Here is a 13,783-nt window from a genome sequence, read left to right on the forward strand (position 1 = left end):
GTGCGTGTATAATGAATCTGCGTTATTGTGCCGAAGACATCAATAAAAGTCATTGATTATCGACATATACCTGTAGGTGGTCACGGGACCTCCTCGCTCAGTCAAGTCTGCGGCTCTACTAAACGTCTCCCGCTGCAGGAGTGGGCTATATCTAGTTTGTACGCCCTGCGCAACGCAAAGCCACCCGTCCCCCACCTACCACTCCCATACACACTTCCACCTCGCACCACACAATGGGTAGGAAGAGCAAGAGGGATGTAGCGTAGACCCCACACTGCCAGTACCCAGGTAGCAAGTCATGGAGCGGCGAGAACAAGAACGCTTTCCACGCCGTTCTGGCGAAGAACGTCGTCGCCAGGCAGAGGAACAACCCCCACCGGTAAGAGGACAAAGGGAGTGAAGCTGAAAGGCGGAACATGACGGCATTGTTGTCACGGTTACAACACCACGTCGACATTCTGGGAATTGCCAGGCCGCTCTCGCTAGTGACGCTGCCATCGGACACTTTGCCACCATTGGAGGACAACTAATCGGCCTGACCACAAAAGATCCATCCTACGGAAGGTATTGGTCATCATGGTCTACTACACCATCATACATTTTGCTAAACCACCCCACCGCGCCGCATTCCCGAAGAGTTAGAGAAAATGCTTTATTTTGTAACTTGAGGCAACGGTTAAGACACGTGGAAGAACATCGTACATCTTCCACACCTGGAACAACAACCAACGCACAAACAGCAAATAATAAACTTGGACCTTCTCACCGGGAATGAGCGACGCATTGGGACACGCCTTCGGCGTCATACAAGAGACAACTCTTCCCCCGTGGGCGATATTACGAACTGCATCGAAATACCAAAGGTTTTAACCCAGTTTTCGTTGGGACGAGTTCCCTCACGGAAGATGCACATTGAAGCCGGTCGTCAGTCGTATTCTTAGACATGAAAAGATCCCTCTGAGGCGAACAACTCTCTCAGGCATGATATCTTGGGAAAGATAATTTTCATTACTCGGTAGAGCGTGACTTGGGCGCGCCTGTTTTGATTTGTCATCTCGTGCGCTGGCTTATGGATAATTACCTGCAAACGAAGTTGTCATAAAGTGACGGATTTGTTATCTTTGGAGTTTATCGTTCCAATGACTAATACCGTTTTGTATCTGTTCTGGTCGATCGTTGAGAAAACGCTCAGTTAAGTTTTGATCGGAAAGCAATTCCCCAGGCATATTTATCGTGTAGCGTTTGAAGAATACTGAAGGTTTGTTGTCAGTATTGACGCTCAATTTTGTACCATCGGCTAACCGTACGGCTTTTCAATGTTTAACTAGTTTGTTCTCACGTCACAAGGATGTTCACGAGTAAGAGAGGATATGGTGTCATGGGCAAAAACTACGTTGCAATGTATATACTGTAGATGTGAACATGCATATAAAGATACACTTTATAGACTTATATATGCATATGCAGATGCAGATATTAGATATATAGGTATAAAGACATGGATATAGATATAGATACAGATATATAGATATAGATGCAGATATATAGATATATAGATACACAGATATATAGATACACAGATATATAGATTTTATAGATAATGTGTATAGATATACAGATATATAGATATATAGATATATAAATGTATAAATATATAGATATATAGATATAGATATTGATATGGATATAATCTTGTGGGCTCACTTTCAATGTTAAGGAATAAAACATATTCCAAATGTCAAGTACACAAGATTTGTTCTGTTTCTTAATTGTGAATGCCTCTAAAGTGCCCTAATACCTTTGCTTTCTGTTGATGAATGACCCAAATTCATCAGCATTTTCTGCGCACGCAATCAATTGGCCCCTGACCCGGGATGTGTTATGCATGAAAAGATTCGGCTCCTCTCATCTAGCCGGATCAGATTTGTCACGGAATATCGAGATTAATCTGGAAGCTTTCCACGGCAAGGCGCCCAACATTTCAATGTCCTCCACAGACCTTCCCTGCTTATCCTCGAATCAAACCCCGTTTTCTCCAATCGTTTTCTCTTTACCTTTTCTCGTGATTTGGTCTCTGTTGTCTGACTGCCATTTGTTTCAAAAGGTGATTTCGTCCTCCTCCATTGTCATTCTCACTATGGTTCCCCCCCTCCACCCTCCCCTCTCCCTTTTGTTTGTTCTATACGCGCGTCGTTTCAAATTATTTTCCCTTGGCCACTCCAGCTCTCTATAAAACTCTTCATTTAACTAACCTCTCGTTCCTTCCATCTCTCTAAACTCTTATGACTGGATTTTTATTCTTAATTCTTACTTTCTTATTTCCCACTCTAGTCCGTCCACTTTTCTCCACATTCGTTCTATTGTCTTCACAATCATCGCAATCTCTGGTAACCTTGCCTCTCTCTCTCTCTCTCTCTCTCTCTCTCTCTCTCTCTCTCTCTCTCTCTCTCTCTCTCTCTCTCTCTCTCTCTCTCTCTCTCTCTCTCTGTGTGTGTGTGTGTGTGTGTGTGTGTGTGTGTGTGTGTGTGTGTGTGTGTGTGTGTGTGTGTGTGTGTGTGTGTGTGTGTGTGTGTGTGTGTGTGTGTGTTTCCCTTACTCCCTCATTTCATTCTAAACCCATTCTAGACACTCTCATCATCATAACCTTATTTCATTTCTTTCATTCTAATTTTCCTTCTCTTTCTTTCTCCCTCTTCCCCACGTCATTCTTCTTTTTCCTTCCACACTCTTTTCTACCCTTATTCTACTCTTCTTCCTCTTCTTCTTCCTACACATTCTTAATTTACACTTTATTATCTACTTGCAATTCCTGTCCCTCGTCTTCCTCCTCCTTCTCCTTCTCCTCCTCCTCCTCTTCCTCCTCCTCCTCCTCCTCCTCTTCCTCCTCCTCTTTCTCTTCCTCCTCCTTTTCCTCTTCCTCTTCCTCTTCTTTACTTTACTCGGGAGTGTCTTATCCTTCGCTTTCCAGCGCTTCGAGTTTCTTTCCATATCTTCATGAAATCCTCTCAGTGATGCGACATCTCTACACATTTCACATTTCTGCATCTTCCCCTCTCACATCTCTCTCAGCTACCTCTAGTATTTCCTCTCTCTCTCTCTCTTTATCCCTCTCTCTCTCTTTCTATCTCTATCTACCTATACTCGTATATCTATATCTCTCCCACTCTGTCTATATGTCTGTTTGTCTGTCATTTGTCTATCTTTTTTGTCTGTGTCTGTCTGTCTGCCTATCTGTATGTATACATGTATGTATGTATGTATGTACGTATGTATGTTGTATGTATGTATGTATGTTACCCCTCGCCTAAATATTTACTATTTAGCTGTTTGTTTATTATTTAACTATACCTATGCATTTATTTATGTATTTTATTTGTTATTTACATTATTATAGTTTTTATTTATTCATTTATAATTATTTTGATTTTTTTCGCATCCGACCTAGATATGGACCAAAAAGTCTCCTGTCGGCATGCTCCGCCTTTGTAATCCTTTGTATGTGTGTATGTATAAAAAACTACCAGTATATGTTTTCCTTCTCTATTTTTCTACCTATTTGTGTGTATATATAAACATAAAAAAACAGTTATGAACGTAGGAAAAGTGACCAATAAAAGAATCAGCGAAATGGCAAAAATATTCGGAGAAGAGTATCAACGTAACAACATCGTAAACAAAATTCCATTCTACGGTAAATCAACGAGAATTTATGAAAACAGGAATGACATTGAACCACACAGACCATCCAATTCTTTAGCATTTCACCACACCAAGTTCTTTTGGGTCAATTCTTTTGTGTATTCCACATATCGGTCCGTCTCCACGAGGAACATCTATTCCCCCCTACCTTGTTGGCAGTTCGTCTTACAAGAGGAATTCGATACAATCCCCAGCCTTCCCAGACTCTCTCAAGATCTCCCGTCCCGAGGAACCTAACGGCAGTACCCAGGAGTGGCCTCGTCACAGTCCAGCAACTTTTCTATTCCAGATTCTTTAACTGGGGAATGGAATGGTAGGTACATCGTACAAATAAGGTTTTACCATGGAGATACTTGTCAATAATTCCGAACTACGAGTATATAGCTTCCTGTATTCCCTCGACATTTCTTCCTCATTCTTCTTTCATGATTTGGACTTTACAACATTTGTACCCCATACCCTATCATTCTTTCTCTCTCAAACTCCTCTCTCTCTCTCTCTCTCTCTCTCTCTCTCTCTCTCTCTCTCTCTCTCTCTCTCTCTCTCTCTCTCTCTCTCTCTCTCTCTCTCTCTCTCTCTCTCTCTCTCTCTCTCTCTCTCTCTCTCTCTCTCTCTCTCTCTCTCTCATATAAATAGATAGATAGATAGGGAGATATTTATATATACGTGTGTGTGTGTGTATGTATATCTGTATTATGTATGTATATACGTACATACGTATACATGTACATGTAGCAATTTTTATAACTCACTTCCCCACTTCTTCCTCCTCTTTCTCTCCCTCCTTCTTCTCTTACTCCTATTCCTTCACCTCCTCCTCTTCCTCCATTTACTCTTATACTCCTCCTCCACCTCCAACTACTCCTCCCACTCCTCTTCCACCTCCTTCAACTCCTCCTCCTCTTCCTCCTTCGATTCCTTCACTTCCTCCTCTTCCTCCATGTACTCTTTCTACTCCTTCACCTCCATCTACTCCTCCCACTCATCTTCCAACTCCTTCAACTCCTCCTCCTCTTCCTCCTTCTATTCCTTCACTTCCTCCTCTTCCTCCATGTACTCTTTCTACTCCTCCTCCACCTCCATCTACTCCTCCTACTCCTCTTCCTCTTCCTCCTCCTCCTCCTCCTCCTCCTCCTCCTCCTCCTCCTCCTCCTCCTCCTCCTCCCCCCACATGTCTGTGCCTCTGGTTATTGCATTCCAGGGACAACTGCCTTCGCGTCTTCGGAGTGATTTGTTACTTGTGGCCCGCTCTTCTTCTTTCTTTCCTTCTTTCTCGCGTCCACTGCATCCACTTTTCTCGCGTCCACTGCATCCACCTTTCTCGCGTCCACTGCATCCACCTTTCTCGCGTCCACTGCATCCACCTTTCTCGCGTCAACTGCATCCACCTTCCCATCCTCTCGTCCTCTTCTTTCGTCTACGTCTTATTTCCCTTCTTTCTTCTTCCCCTTCTTCTTCTTCACTCTTTCCCTCCCCACCCCCTCATTATCTTTCTTTTGCTTTTCTCCTGTTAGTATTTATCAATCACTCCTCTTTCTATGTTTCTTCTTCTTCCATTCCTTTCTATTCTTTTACTCTCTTGTGTCTCTGTTCTTATCGTTTCACTTCCATTACCTTCGTCTCCTCCTCTTCCTCCTCTTACTCCTTTCTTCCTCTTCCACCCTCTTTCTCTTCCTCCTCTTCCCCTTATTCCTCTTCCTCTTCACCCTCTTCCTCTTCTTCTTCATCCTCTTCCTCTTCTTCTTCCTATTCCTCCTCTTCGTCATTCTCTTCCTCTTCCTCTTCCTCCTCTTCGTCATTCTCTTCCTCTTCCTCTTCATCTTCATCTTCACCCTCTTCCTCTTCATCCTCTTCCTTTTCCTCTTCATACTCTTCATCTTCATCCTCTTCCACTTCCTCTTCATCCTCTTCCTCTTCTCCATCCTCTTCCTCTTCCTCGTCTTCCTCTTCCTCGTCTTCCTCTTCCTCGTCCTCCTCTTCCTCGTCCTCCTCTTCCTCACATTCCTCTTCCTCTCATTCCTCCTCACATTCCTCTTCCTTACCTTCCTCTTCCTCATCTTTCTCTTCGTCAGCATCCTGTTCCTCATATTCCTATTCCTCATATTCCTATTCCTCATCTTCCTCTTCCTCATTTTCCTCTTCCTCATTTTCCTCTTCCTCATCTTCCTCTTCCTCATCTCCCCCTTCCTCATCTCCCCTTCCTCATTTTCTTTATCTTCCTCATCTTCCTCATCTTTCTCTTCTACCTCTTCTTCCTCTTCTTCCTCTTCTTCCTCATTTTTCTCCTCTTTTTCCTCTTTTTCCTCTTCTTCCTCATCTTCCTCATCTTCCTCATCTTCCTCCTCTTCCTCTTCCTCCTCTTCTTCCTACACTTCCTCACATTTGTCCTCCTACATATTCTGATTAGCCTCTTTCTTCATTTCTTCCCCCACTTTCTTTTACATATACAGTATCTCCCCCTCTCTGGCTCCGTTATTTCGCTCTCCATTGCATATTCCCATTTTTAATGTATTTTTCTGTGTTGACGGATTTTCTTCTGCCTCCCCTCTCCTCCTTGTCATTCTCTTCAGCTATTGTCTGTTTTATTACAGCTTTTCTTCTGCTGTCGTTTTTTTTTTTTTTTTTTAAGTTTTTCGTTATACTCGTCTCGACTTTTCGTTTTTCTACTGTTGTCTAACATTTAAGAAGTCTTCTTCTTTTTTTTCGACTTGCTCGAACTCGTCCCCTTTCGTTTCTTTAAAAAAAAAAAAAAAAAAAAAAATCTTTCATCCCTTCTATCGCTCGATCTCTGATTTGCTTCTACTTTTGAACTACATTTCTTACTACATAGATTTTCTTTCTTTTATCATTATTATTGTTGTTTCAATCTCAATTTCTTTCTACTCCTACTAAGACCCTTCCATCAACAGTCTCTTCTCTTTCTTTATCTATATTCAAACTTTGCATCACTCCATTTTTCTACGATATTCGTCTTTACATCTACTTTCTAATTCCTTTGGTTCCAACTCCCCTCGCCCTATTCTTAATTTAATCGTATTATTATTATTTTGATTTCCAGCCCCGCTCTCTTCCCTTTCCAGCCCGGGATCTAAGTCACCCAGTCCAGGGACGGGCCCTTTTTTAGAATTCACTTTGTTACTGAGAAGTTCTTTTACGCGAGCAGTTCTGGAACTGTACATGAAGTAAACACTTGTGAATAATTGTACGTTCCTTGTGAGCCAAGATGGTCTTCACAAAGGCTGAGAAGGTAGCACACATACGCACATTATGTGTATGTACAGTATATATACAGTATATGTACAATATATGTACAGTATATGTACAGTATATGTACAGTATTCATACAGTATATGCACAGTATGTATACAGTATATGCACAGTATGTATACAGTATATGTACAGTAATATATATATATATATATATATATATATATATATATATATATATATATATATATATATATATATAATATATATATATAGAGGCGTATGTCTATGCGTGTGCGTGTGTGTGTGTGTGTGTGTGTGTGTGTGTGTGTGTGTGTGTGTGTGTGTGTGTGTGTGTGTGTGTGTGTGTGTGTGTGTGTGTGTGTGTGTGTGTGCGTGCGTGTACGTGTGTGTGCGCGAGCGCGCGCGGCGAACTGATGGTCATGTGAGCACCTCTTGGTCTCAGTACCTCCTTCGTTCTGACGAAATTGTTCTCCTTTAAACCGGTGCGTGTTTGGTCTGTTCCTCCTTGACCTACTGCGTATACCCCCGGACACCTCACCTCTCCACGTACACCGGAGGCTTTCCCGAACACGCGCCCACACCTAGGGGCTGGTTACGCAAGAATTCTGTTTGCGATAACCCTTTAGTACATTATCGCACCGAAGAAAGACATAGACGTAGTAAAGGAGAGATGTAAGACAGATAGCAGAACGGACGGGTAGTGGAAGTTGACATTGATCCGTGTTTGTTTTTGAAAGGAGATTCATTAAGGAATGTTGAGTGACTTGGGGATGGCACTAAATTCACTCGAATATCAATTGCATAATATATGTATACAACATCACATACAGGGGCTGGTTACGTATGATTTTTCAGTGTGTGTGTGTGGGGGGGGAGAGTTCCTCAAGTGAATAGAGTTGCTAGCCAGTAGTCAGAACGGGTATATGTCATTTCCGGACAGGGTAACCTTGCAACATATAATGGTTAGTGGAAGGGCGATGAACTAAACACAGAGAACAGTTGGAGTTTTATTCACTGACGTTTCGTCCTCACCAGGACATTCTGAAAGTTTTCATGTACTTTGAGAATGTCCTGGTAAGGACGAAACGTCAGTGAATAAAACTCCAACTGTTCTCTATGTTTAGCTCACCGCCCTTCCACTCATTTGTCTTCCATACTTCAACATATAAATGGTCACTTCAAGGACTTTATTCAGCTTAAAGTAGTGTTTCCCAACCTTTTCTTCAGGCGACCCCGACATGACCACGACCCCAATGATATATTTGTATACGTATTAACATCATTGTTATTGTATTGAATCCATGTAATTTTGCAACAAATAAATAGTATACAAGATGCCTTGGCGACCCCAAGGTTGGGAGATAGTGGCTTAGAGGGTCTCCGCTTCTGTGATTAGGTCATTGACTAACTAATGATATATCTATTATAGCTTTTTCTAACCAATGTCAGTTAATTCTATTCATTTTTTAGGTATCTCTCCATGTTTTTACGGGTGAAGCTAGATTACTTTTAGCCGTTTTAATAATAAGAGTTTTTTCCCTAATCCGAACGAGCTCGCCAAACAGAACCAAGAACAGATTTATCAGAAGACGTCTCAAGAAATTTTCACTGAAAAGGTATCGTAACGGAAACAATAAAGTTGAATTAAAATTACATGTGAATTCTGTTGAGAGCAGCATTTACCAGGAAAATGTGTAATCTATAGTATTGTGGCAAATGGCTATGCTGGGATAGATTTACCCCTTCAGAGTTATGTGTATATGTTACAAATAGTATATGGGAAAGTGCACTGAATTTTCTATGAAAAAATATGACGTCGACTGACAAAGGTAATGGTGTCCATACAAGCTCACTTTTTTTTTTTTTTTTTTTTTTTTTTGAAGGGGGGAGCATCCCTCCACCGGAATTAAATTTTCAAACTTTGATAACCTCTTTTATCCCCATTTGAAATGTGTTGATAGATTAAATCAATGATTGCTCACCGTCCCATATAAACCCTTTCCCTTAATTAACCAAACGTTTTTCTTCTTGAAACTAATAATCTTCCAACATTTGCCACCAGTCCCATGCGGAAAGGTTCTCTTCGTTATATATTTTTCCCCTTTTTTCGCTTCCGTTAACGTAACAAAGATTTCGCTTTCCACAGAGGTTCCTGCCTTGAATGAGACAACGTGATGAGTTAGTCCACTGCAGCGATAAGGTGATTGAAGTGTGTGGTGCAATCAACAAGAGATTAACAATGCAATTGGGATTTACTCATGGATTCATCGGGCTTGGTATGGGATTTTGATGATGGATTGGCTTGCTGAAATGGCAGGAGTTCCAGTGTACATTTAGAACGGGAACATCCTCTGATAGAGAGAAGCAGTCAAACTGCTGAAGACCACTAGATGACTGAACATGGTCACCAGCCTGGCACGTAATCCAGAGAATGAATTATGGTTGTCTGAACTCTGCTGGGCAACGCAAGATGGTACGACTGTCTTGTGTTGTGACCATATCCGAGATAGACATGTTGTCTCTCATAAGGCTAACTACATACCATTATGTCTAGGTATTCCTTGACTGCCGAGTTGTGACGAGAATTTAGGAAGGCCACTATATATATATACATAGTGTGTGTGTGTGTGTGTGTGTGTGTGTGTGTGTGTGTGTGTGTGTGTGTGTGTGTGTGTGTGTGTGTGTGTGTGTGTGTGTGTGTGTGTGTGTGTGTGTGTGTGTGTGTGTGTGTGTGTGATCTACCATTCACCGTGGTCTTTGATCACGTGTTGGAACTCGTGATTGACAGCTATTTCCCTCCGGGAAGAGGGCTCAGGGCTCATATATAACCGATGTATGGGTAATGCTGTGATCTTACATGCACACATACACATAACTCCCCGTCCACGTGAGTTGGAGTAACGACCCGCAGCGCAGCGATACTAAAATTATTTCAGCCGTAGTGGCGGCCGGGAATTCTACCACTGCGCCACAGGTGTGTGTGTGTGTGTGTGTGTGTGTGTGTGTGTGTGTGTGTGTGTGTGTGTGTGTGTGTGTGTGTGTGTGTGTGTGTGTGTGTGTGTGTGTGTGTGTGTGTGTGTGTGTGTGTGTGTTGGTGTTTACTCTATATGTGTGTGCACTGGCGCGCGCATGTGTGTGCGTGTGTGTGTGAGTGTGTATGTGTGGGTGTTTTAATATAGAATATAATTGTCCGGGTATTGGAGATTTACGCCATACTGGGGTTGGATATAGACGTCTGAAATTAAACGTCCTTTCTCGCAGGTGACGATGAAATGAAATTCTACTTCAAGTGGAGGAGGGGGAATCGGAGCGGCGGTACTACCCTTTGTCAGAGGCTGTTCAGATGCCGTGAATGGAAAGGAGATTCAGAAAATTGAGAGCATGCTGTGATATTCGCTAAACTCCATTGGTTTAATAACTCTTTTGGGAGGTGGTTAGGTGTGAGATTACGTTGAAATGAAAGTCAGCGTAGGAGGGAGTCGATGTTATTAGACGCGGCACAAAAAGGGACGCACAGCGGGTAAACGGACATCGAAAGCGTGAATTCACTCTTAGAATCAACCCTAAACCTGATTCATGGTCTACAAGAATATATATATTTCGTCTTTCGTTGTTACAATGATAAAATTTTATTAGGCAAATGATGATCATACTACACAATGAAATATATCTAAATTGAGTAACGAAAAATAAGCTCGCGTGGTTCGAGTACATCGAGGCGTGAATTCACTCTTAGTAATTCACTCTTTTAATCGACCGTCGTAAACGCCTAAACTTGATTCATGGTCTACAAGAATATATATATTTCGTCTTTCGTTGTTACAGTGATAAAATTTTATTAGGCAAATGATGATCATACTACACAATGAAATATATCTAAATTGAGTAACGAAAAATAAGCTCGCGTGGTTCGAGTACATCGAAGCGTTAATTCATTCTTAGAATCGACTGTCGTAAACGCCTAAACCTGATTCATGGTCTACATGAATGTAGAAACTTCATCTTTCGTTGTTACATTAATAAAATTTCATTAGGCAAAGGTGATCATACTACATAATGAAATATATTTAAACTGAGTAACGTAAAATAAACTCGCATGGTTCCGATATCATATAATTTGAGTGTCTGCAACTGAACAATGAAATGGTCGTATCTCATTCTATCAATTTATCTTAGATTCTTACAGAAATGTAAATCTGATTTATTGTGTGGTTTTCGACCATTTTACAAAGGAAATAGCGAAACAATTTGATAAGATGACATGAGTGGGAATGGGAAACACAGGAATCCTCGTCTAAGTTTATTCCTGACTAGTTTCACTGATGAGTTTTTTTCAGGAGAATAAGTTTATCTGCGGAACTAGTCAGGTGATAAACTCAGACCAAGACACTTGTGTTTACTAATCCCACTTATGTTAAAAGAAATAGCATTCATGTAACTGTCTATCAAGCTTCAACAGTAGTAGAGCATTCATTAAGCGTTGCTAGAATTCTTGTTGTAGTTGTGTTCCTATTTACAGACGACCAGGGAAGCAGACAGGAGCTACTGGAAGCCCAAAGGGACGCTATGAAACAGACACTTACAGCATAAAAAAAAAAAAAAAAAAAAAAACTCAAGAGACCATGTTAGTCTGAGGACTAAGTTAAGTTTCACTTTCAATTCCTAAAACTTAGGTTATATTACAAGCAAACACTTCATGTTTCACAAACACACTGCCAGATACAAAGACGGGACACCACGAGCGTAGCTCCTCTTCCCGTAAGATACAACTAGGTAAATACAACTAGGTAAATCCACGGTCCACAGCATCCTGTCCTTCCTTCCTGCGTTTTGTCTTCTCAAAATTTTCTCTGTGATATCCTTAGACCCTCCTTACAGCTTCTCTCACTCTTCCGCGACGATTCCCACCGCTTCTTCCACATAGATCCTTTCAGTCTCAAACTTCTTCATGTCCTCACTCCCCCTCTCCCTCCCCCATGTCTCCGTTTACAACCTCTGCCACGCGGACTGACTGGGAAAAGGGATGGGATAAACTGTCTATAAAAATTAAATAACAGGTCAACTCGATGTACTTGCAGAACCAACGACCTCGTAATGCTGCGTGTCCAGGAAACAGCACCCGGCCGTAATCCAGAAAAGGAGGAATAACATGAGGACTGGAAAACGAGGAGGCTCGATTCAAAAATGTAATATTTTGTACTCGCAATAAAACCCTCATGAGGAACTTTCTCCTAGGAACAATCTTACACACACACACACACACACACACACACACACACACACACACACACACACACACACACACACACACACACACACACTATCAACACACAAATATATATATATATATATCTATATATATATATATATATGTGTGTGTGTATGTGTGTGTGTGTGTATGTGTGTGTGTGTGTGTGTGTGTGTGTGTGTGTGTGTGTGTGTGTGTGTATCTATATCTACACACACACACCTCGCACACACACACACACGCACACACACACACAACATATATATATATATATATACATATATATATATATATATATTCATAGATATATAGATAGATATAGATATATACTGTACTAGCCAAATTACCCGCGCGTTGATGCGGGCAAATGATCCTTTTAACTTTGATAGAATATGTGTAGAAAAGTTACACGTATCAATATAACTCAATGGAAAAGGTAACAAAAATAAAATGTTAATAAAGTAAGAAAAAATTCAATTTGAGAAGGGAGATGCCCTTTGGAAATAAAATGTACTTATCCTAGTAGCCTGGGTTATGGTGAATATATATGATTTTGGAGGAGTTCGTGAACAGACAGAGGCTACTATTTTATCATAGTAGATACAGATGAAAGAGTTATCCAAGTACCTTGGATTATAAGGTTTCAGAATATATATGGTTATAGGGGTCTATCTGCAAAAAGCTAGGAGTTCGTGAATAATCCCTAACCTAGCCATGCCCCACCTAATTTTAACCTTAACCCTAACCAAAATATTATTTGATGAAATATAGTTATCCAAGTACCTGGAGTGATAGGGTATCAGAATATATATGGTTATGGGAATCTATATCCAAATCCTTAGGAGGAGTTCGTGAACAAACAAACAGACAAATAGACAGAGGCTACTACTTTATTATATTAGATATACACCAAGGGCTCTTTCCCTTTTCCAGGAAGGTATCCAAAGTCAAAAAGCAATACACCCACTCCTACCCATTCCTATATGTATATATATATATATATCTCTATCTATATATATATATATATATTATATATAACATATATATATATGTATATACATATATAGTTTATATATATATATATAAATATATATACATATATGTATATATACATATATAATACATATATATACATACATATGTATGTATATATATATATACATATATTTTTTCAACCACATATCATTTTTAATTCCATACCATTGCAAACGAGAATGCGAGTCGTTCGAAGGAGGCATCACTTGGAAATTGAAACGTGGACGAGCCGAGGATTCGAACCCAGCTAACCCGTAACAAAGTTACATTGACGTAAACCAATACGCTATCATCTCCGCCATGATAGCGTTTTGATTTGATGTACCTGGTACTTTCTAATTCTTTCAAGTATAAACATTCCATCACTGAGCTAAGGGGAGACCCCATGGTGCTGTTGTCTGTAGATGTTGTGCTCCTTTCCATAATTTTGATGGCTTTGTGTTTTCATTTGATAAGAAAGCCCAAAGGATATGCTAATTCCTGGAAGGTTTTAAAGATATGGTTAAGCTCATCCTGTAAAAACTCTTTGCTGCATATCCTTAGGGCTTTTAACATGAATCCGATTATTAT

General features: G+C 40.6%; 1 long non-coding RNA gene across 1 annotated transcript; it reads left to right on the top strand.

Annotated features, from left to right (window-relative positions):
• The first annotated feature begins 261 nt into the window (after positions 1-261).
• Positions 262-11,514, top strand: LOC143040167 (uncharacterized). Its single transcript, XR_012967690.1, has 3 exons — positions 262-379; positions 9,077-9,130; positions 11,450-11,514. It is a non-coding gene; the product is annotated as an uncharacterized LOC143040167 (long non-coding RNA).
• The last annotated feature ends 2,269 nt before the right edge of the window (positions 11,515-13,783 follow it).

The sequence above is a fragment of the Oratosquilla oratoria genome, chromosome 28 (genome assembly GCF_046742065.1).
Source record: "Oratosquilla oratoria isolate Oo_2021 chromosome 28, ASM4674206v1, whole genome shotgun sequence".
Lineage (NCBI taxonomy): Eukaryota > Metazoa > Arthropoda > Malacostraca > Stomatopoda > Squillidae > Oratosquilla > Oratosquilla oratoria.